Source organism: Lactuca saligna, chromosome 4 (assembly GCF_052625555.1).
Source record: "Lactuca saligna cultivar CGN05327 chromosome 4, ASM5262555v1, whole genome shotgun sequence".
NCBI lineage: Eukaryota > Viridiplantae > Streptophyta > Magnoliopsida > Asterales > Asteraceae > Lactuca > Lactuca saligna.
In genome coordinates, this window is record NC_136420.1 from 268,959,590 (window position 1) to 268,967,823 (window position 8,234).

Consider the following 8,234-nt stretch of genomic DNA (forward strand, 5'->3'; position numbering starts at 1 on the left):
CCGTTCCAGTTTTGGGGTGTGACACTTTGAGACTTAAAGATTGGATCTTGGTTGGTTCGACCATTCTAATGGATAAAGTTGGAAACTTTATCCGTTATGGAGTTATTAGGAATCGTAAAAGTAGAATCTTGATGTGTTATGTTGGACCATGCATGAGTTAAGGGTCTTATTATGGGTTTAAATCGTCAAAAACAAGTATTGGACATTAGGACATGCCAAGGAGTAAAGTTTCCAACTTTATGTGTTAAGACATTATTTAGTATCAGATCTAAAAAGTGGACTTAGTGGCTTAACCAATTAAGCACTTAATGGTGAGATTGGGCTGTTATGGAGTACGCTTAGTGTACCCAGCGCATACGCAGTGCGTACTGGCCAAAGGTGGCGTTCACCGGGCGTCCGTCTGAGTACACTAGGCGTAATCAACAGTTGTTGACTTTTCGTTGACTTTTGTGAGTTGGGCCATACTTTGACTATTAGGGTTTTGGGCCTTTTTGGGCCACTAGCCTTTCTGACTTTCGACCAAGTGAAGGAAGGGTAAAATGTTCTTTTACCCTTGGTATTGGAAAAATGAGCTCGATTCCCGATTATGGTTTATGGCCTAATTATTAATTGAGGTTGTAATTGATTGGTTAGCGTAGGGATTCTCCGGTTCAACAACCCTAACATCTATTTGACTGACAGCAGAATAGGTGAGTCTCCTCCCAGTGTTTAGTGGGTCGAAGGAACCAATGTCGGCCCATGATTTATTATGATTAATATGCTAGTTGTATGTGTGACTCTTGCATGTGTATAATGATTAGCATCTATTTGACTGTCACTAGTGTTTAGTGGGTCGAAGGCACCGGGCGGGGCGTGATGAATGTACCAGGCGGGGCCTGATGAATGTATCGGGTGGAGCCCTGGGCGAGACCTGATGTATGTATGTTTGCATGATATGTATGGTATGTGGTATTTTGGGGAACTCACTAAGTTTTGTGCTTATAGATTATGTTTAAAATGTTTTCAGGTACTTCTGGTTCGAATGGAAAGGGCCTGACATGACTGCACCGCATCCACCCATGTTTCCGCATTTTGTGATTTTGGGATTGTACTCTGATAATTATTTTACTCTAATATAATTTTTAATGTTAAATCGATTAAAGATGTTTATGGTTGAGTTAAAAATGAAAATTTTACCTTATAATTATTGGGTCGTTACAATATTTGTGTATTTTTATATACTTTAAATGTATAATCGTATTATTTTTTATGTTTTTATGTATTTTTACTTCAAGTTGTCTTCACTATTTCATCTAATTCCTATAGCCTCTTCGAGTATGTCTAGATCATTTTGTTACATACCCACATATTTAAAGATTTTCCCATTCGCATATCTTGAAATTAAAACTTGAATTAAAAAACAAATAATAATTTATGCCTTCAGGCATAACACGACCGTCTTAGGGATGTTGAAATTAGAGAAAAATTTATTGATCGTGAACAAACTATATATCCATTACAAATTCTGAATTTATCGAAAGGAATTTAAGTATGTAATAGCATTTCTAAGGTTCTTTACCTAATACAAAGGTTGTAAAACAACATCGGTGGACTAAGATTAAAGTACTAATGGGTTAGGCGTGGATTAATCGGAGGATTACTCAAATACCATTAATTATTACGAATAGTAATCAAAAAAATAATAAATATAAGTTTAAACCAAAGAATATAAATATACAATAATGCTTTTCCTTATACAAAATATGCAACAATGTTTTTAAATAAGGTTGAATTAAACAATGAGTTAATATGAAATCGTTAAATGTTTGATGTTCCATTAGCTTTTAGATTTAAAGTCATGTAATGATGTAAGGAATAAAAATTTTCCAGCACACACATCTTCATCTTCTCCACATGAGACTTGGGGGCTCCTTGCGGACAAATGAGACTGGTGAATTGCTGTATCTACATATATTATTATTTTCTGTTTTAATTTGATGTTTAATTTCAATATAATCGAATGAGAAAAGCTTAAAATATGTTGGTATATAGGAAAACTATTATGACGTACTCGATGAAGCTGCAAGAATTTGATAAAATGGTGAAGATGACTTGAAGTAAAAAGTATAATTAATACATAAAAATAATACGGTTCTACATTTAAAATACATAAATATCTACATAACAAACTTTAAAAAATACATAAATACGTAAAAATATAGATAAATACATAATACATAAAAAAACAGTTAAAAATACATAAAAAAAATATGTAAAATACTTAAAAGTACACAAATACGTTTATACATTTAAAATAAATAAACATCTATATAAAAAATATATAAAATACACAAATACGTAAAACTAAATATAAATATGTAATACATAAAGAATAATATATAAAACTACATAAGAAATATGTAAAATACCTAAACATACATATAAATACTTAAAAAATATGTTTATACATTAAAAATATGTAAACATATATATATATATATATATATATATATATATATATATATATATAATACGTAAAAATATACGTTTATACATTATATATAAATTTTGACGAAATCTACAGACCAATCTTATTATTTTGGAAAAAATAACAATTTAGTCTCATGACCTACTGAACAAGTTAAAAAAGAGTAAAGTAAATAAATTAGCCGGTTTCTTGAGCTTTACTATTCAAAAGGATAAATAGTCGGACCTTTATGTTAAAAAAACAATTTAGGAATTTATTAAAGATTTTCCAAAATATTGGGATTTTTCTAAAGATTTTCATAAATTAACAAACAAAAATTCAAATAACCCCAAATTTATTATATAGTATCCAACTCATATGCAGAAACTGCATATGAAAATAAGCATAAAAAAATTAAGAAATAATTATATGAAAACGTAGATAAACTCCAAAGTTTAAAAAAGTCGGTATCATAAAAAAGACGTTTTATAAAGTTTAAAGTTGAAAGGGTCAAAATATATTTTTTAGAATTACAGTGGCTAGTGGTATTATAGAAAAAACAAATTATATATATATATATATATATATATATATATATATATATATATATATATATATATATTAGAATTGCAGTGGCCAGTGGTGATTATAATATATATATATATATATATATATATATATATATATATATATATATATATATATATATATATATATATATATATATTATTGAAAATGAATATTTTAATTTATAAAATTAAAGAATTAAAAGTGATATATTATAAAGTAGTTGTTTAGGTAAAAAATTACTTTACAAAATAAAGAGACTAAAAATATAATTTGACAATTTAAAGCATAATAAGATAATAGCAATATAAACTTAATTGGCATAAGAACTTAAATTGCCAAAACAAAATTAAATTGCCTAAAACCAAAGTTGGTGCCCACAGACTTTGGTTTAATTAGAATATCGTTAATTAATGATACTTCAAATTCCATCCACGATGTCAACCCTTCTTCCCCTTTGACACGTATACGCTGATAGGAAGGGCTTCTAGATAAGAGTTATTTATATAACTACCATAGTTTTTGTTTTGGAAACGGGAAAACCATTATATAAATAACAAGACCGGACAAAAGCAAGAAGCTCATGAGAGGGGAAAGAGTGCAAAATAGAGAAAGAAGACAATTATAAAAGTTTGACAATTAAAAAAAACTAAGAGCAAGAGAAAGGATAACAATTCCATTCCGCCTACCTATCCACACATTCCCCCAGTATTTATGTTGCATTTCAACGAACACTATTATGTACATGGTCTTAACGTGTGTAATTAAAAAGTGATCAATATTAATTAATTACAACGGTTTTTTGGTTTTTTTAAATGGAAAATCTAATGTACTCTAAAATTAAAATTTTAATTTCATCATAAACCATAACATGATTTGAACCTTCGACCTCAAAAAAAAAAAAAAACATTTATGCCGTTCACCACTAAGTGACAACTATACCCGATTTGATCAATAATTTTGTACCAAGACCAAAATTAAGTGACCATTTAATATATGATGAATCTGAAGAATGTTGTTAGTAATTGATAATAAAACATAACAAAACATGGATCGAATAAAGCTCATGCTTGCACATCATGTCAAATATGTTGTTTTAGATCGTTTTCAAAAATGACTTGAAGTAGTAATGAACTTTTAATTTTGTTAGCATTTAGTCAAATATGCCATGTTAGATTGTTTCTAAACCTATGTTATAAGTATATTAAACCACAACACTCGTTGTTTTTTCAAATTCTATGTGATTAAATTTGTTTCTACTGTACTTCTAAGTCTAATTTCTACTACTTTAGACAATTAAGGTATATCACACCATTAATACAACCATCTTACTTTCTTATCCTTCATATTCAGTTTGTGTTCATTCTTAATAATATTTAGATTAATTTACATATTAATGGCTTGAAAAGGTTAGAAACTTTCAATTTTATTTACATTTAGTCATTAAACTTTTTTTTTTCATTTTGATTTACACCTAAATTATTTGAAATTGTTTACATTTTACTCTTATGATCCGAATTGATGATAATGATAAAATGCGAACAATTTCAATTAATTTAGAAGTAAATCAAAAAATCCAATAACTAAATATCAACAAAATTAAAAATTAGTTACCCTCACAAGTCATCATCGCTTCTAAATTTCATCTCTATCTCATGGGAATATTTGTTAAAACTAAAAATGTATTCTGCTATTTCACTATAAAAATATTTTTCATCTCACATAAACTCTGAAAAAAAAAACCTATATGATTGTAATTCTTACTGTTTCTAACCATGCCGGCTTATAAACTTAAATAATCATTAAATAAAATTTAGATGGTCGGCAAGGGTTGTGTATAAAGCAAGACATATTTGCTATAACGTGTACCTTGGTACACGTGAATCTGTAACTCAGTACTCTTGCTGCTCGACAATGTCAATGGGCCAGATGCACGTTCTAATTACTTTCTTTTCTACCAACATATTGTATCTTACTTTTTCACCCTTTGCTACCTCGGTTTACTTCAAAATCTCAAGTAGTTTTGGTTCTAACAATAACGAAATCCTATATAGAGGAAGTGCAGTGCCTTCTTCTGGAGCTGTACAGTTTACCGATGTGAATTATGTGTGCCAAGTAGGCCAAGCCATCTACGGCGATAGAGTTCAAATGTGGGATTCCAGCTCAGGGAAAGTCTCAGATTTCTCTACCCGTTTCTCCTTCACCATTGACACCGACGATCAACCCACCTCCAACTATGGAGACGGGTTTGCATTCTTTCTTGGCCCCGCGGATTTCCAAATCCCACCCAACTCTGCTGGTTCCTTTCTTGGTCTCTATAACTTATCTAATTACAGAGAGTCATCCCAAAATCACATGATCCATGTCGAGTTCGACAGTTTTGTTGACACTGATTGGGATCCTTTATATGAACATGTTGGCATAAACAAGAATTCCATCTTTTCAGCTAACACCACCGCTTGGAGTGCTGGCAACCACAGCGGAGATGTTGCTGAGGTTACAATCTCTTATAGTGCTCAAACAATGATGATGATAGTATCTTGGACTTACAATGCTCAAACCCCTTCGGAAACTTCAAGCGTTTCCTATCATGTTGACCTTAAGGAGGTTCTGACTGAATGGGTGATCGTAGGCTTTTCCGCTGGCACCGGCATCCTTGTAGAGAAAAATACGCTTTTATACTGGGAGTTCAATTCAAGCTTAAATGGTAAATGGCGAAGCCCCGAAGAGAGATCCGGTATATCAGGAGACTTAGTTCCTGGTGCCATAGGTCTCATTATTGGTATGGTCATAGCCATGATTATTGGCATAGTGATCTTCATGATTTTCAAGAAGGGTTGGATAATAGGTAATGGACGAAGCACCAATGAAGCCACACAAGAGGAAATTAAACTGATCGCAATACCCAGTAGTGCTAATAAAGAAAGTGAAACAACGCCTTCACCACTGGAATATTCTTACTCTGATCTCCAATTGGCAACAAACGACTTCTCCGAAGACAACAAGTTGGGTGAAGGAGGTTTTGGCGGTGTTTACAAGGCACGTCTTCCAATTTCAGTCCACCAGGAGGTTGCTGTGAAGAAGATATCAGAACGTTCTACACAAGGACAAAACGAGTACGCAGCTGAGGTGGCGACCATAGGCAAACTGAAACACCCTAATTTGGTGGAACTTGTAGGTTGGTGCGAAGAGGAAGGTAAGTTCTTGCTTATATACAAAATAATGCCAAATGGTAGTCTTGATTCTTACCTCTTTAGCAATAAAGGCCCTCTTGGTTGGTCCAATCGATATAAAATAGCTAAGGGTTTGGCATCTGCATTACATCACCTGCATGAGGAGCAAGGTGAAAAATATGTTCTTCATAGAGATATCAAACCAAGCAATGTGATGCTGGATTCAGAGTTTAATCCGAAGCTTGGAGATTTTGGTTTAGCTCGACTTAAGAACAGCAATGAGCAAATCTCAAAAACTACTAAAGTGGCTGGAACCTTGGGATACTTCGCACCTGAGTATGTTACTTCACGTAAAGCTAGCAAGGCAACAGATATGTATAGCTTCGGTGTCACTGTATTGGAAATTGGGAGTGGGAGAAGTGTGGAGAACCAAATCTCGGACATGGACTTGGTAGAATGGGTTACGCATTTATACCGAGAGAAGCAACTTCTTTTAACAGTTGATGAGAGGCTATCGCATGACGTTAATGAGAAACAATACAATTGTTTGATGACTGTAGGGTTGTCATGTACACACCCTGATCCAAGTAAACGATTAACCATTGCAGAAGTAATTCGAGCATTAAAAAATGTTACTCCGCCTGAAGTCCCCGAAAATATGCCTACTCCCCGATTATATGACACACCCACTAATCATGCATCTACTTCAAAAACAAAGTCATAACCGAACTTTACGTTTCTAAACTTTTTCCCTTATCTCTTTAACGCCTGGTGCCATCTCCAAAAATAAGTCTAGGGGTCATATCATATATCCAGTATTGAGTGGTTCTTAATTAGTTCTCATTTCTAATATACGTTGTTATAATGTTTATATTAATTTTCATTAACATTTTTTGTACAATGTTTAAGGGATATTTCTTTAGCAAGTTACAATGTGAATTCTAATTAAAACAATGCTTTTTACAATATACATGACAAACTAGACAAATGTCCTAGCATTGAGTGGTTCTTAATTAGTTCTTGTTTTTAATACTTTGTTATAATGTTCGTTAATTTTCATTAACATTTTTGGGAAAATGACATAAATGCCCTACAAAATTTTTATGGTTTACCCATTAAATTCCTAAAGTTTTTGTCGGCCTTCATAGATCCTTAAACTATGATAGGATCTGCTCTTTTAGTCTCTGTCAACCTATAATAGTCGGTTCAGTGACCTTTTAGATCAAACAAATACTCACATTATGCCCTTATAAAACTAAAAAATAAGTTCGTGGATCAATTCGTATAAAAAAACTCTCCTTCCTTTCTTCTAAATAATTAACTAGTAATAATATATTTTTCATAAACACTCGATCATAGCATATTAAGAAGATGAGTGTCGACTATGTTTCATATATTGCATGTTATATTTATCTAATAAGACGTACATTCTTTAATAAGAAAATGCATCAAATTAAATCGAGATTCTTGGTCATCTAATGTTTAATAATCAACCGAAAAAGAAAACTAAAACAACGGCCAACTTGTAAATATAGTATGGATGATTTTTATTTAATTATGCTAAAAGGTAATTAAGAATAAACTATTTTATAAAAGAACAAACGTTGAAATTACTTTCTATTCGTCACACATATTCTCATAACTCATGAACCTTTTCAATAAATAAATTAATAAGATGTACCATGGCAGAATTTATCATCTATTAAAAGCAGAAGCTAAATCTAGTTATAAAGACAAATAAACAGAAAATGAAAATGACTCAACGATATTCTTTGCTGTGTGGCAACTTCTGCTTGCTTTTCTTGCTTTCAGCTCCTTTGTTAATTACAATATTATCCACATTAATAACGAAGGATCCGAAGGAAGCTCCATATGTCTCTTCTTCCATGCCCCCAAGAATATCAAAGCTATTTATGTTAACGGACTAACCACAAGCTTCTTGAAATGATACCTTTTTGTACCCAACAAGAAGATCACGAACCCCGTAACAATCACCAAAGCCACGATCCCATACCCCCACCGACGACCAAGATTGTCCTGGATATAAA

The 8,234-nt window shown here is 32.0% G+C and overlaps 1 pseudogene; it reads left to right on the forward strand.

Annotated features, from left to right (window-relative positions):
* The first annotated feature begins 4,897 nt into the window (after positions 1-4,897).
* Positions 4,898-7,088, forward strand: LOC145043593 (L-type lectin-domain containing receptor kinase IX.1 pseudogene; annotated as a pseudogene).
* The last annotated feature ends 1,146 nt before the right edge of the window (positions 7,089-8,234 follow it).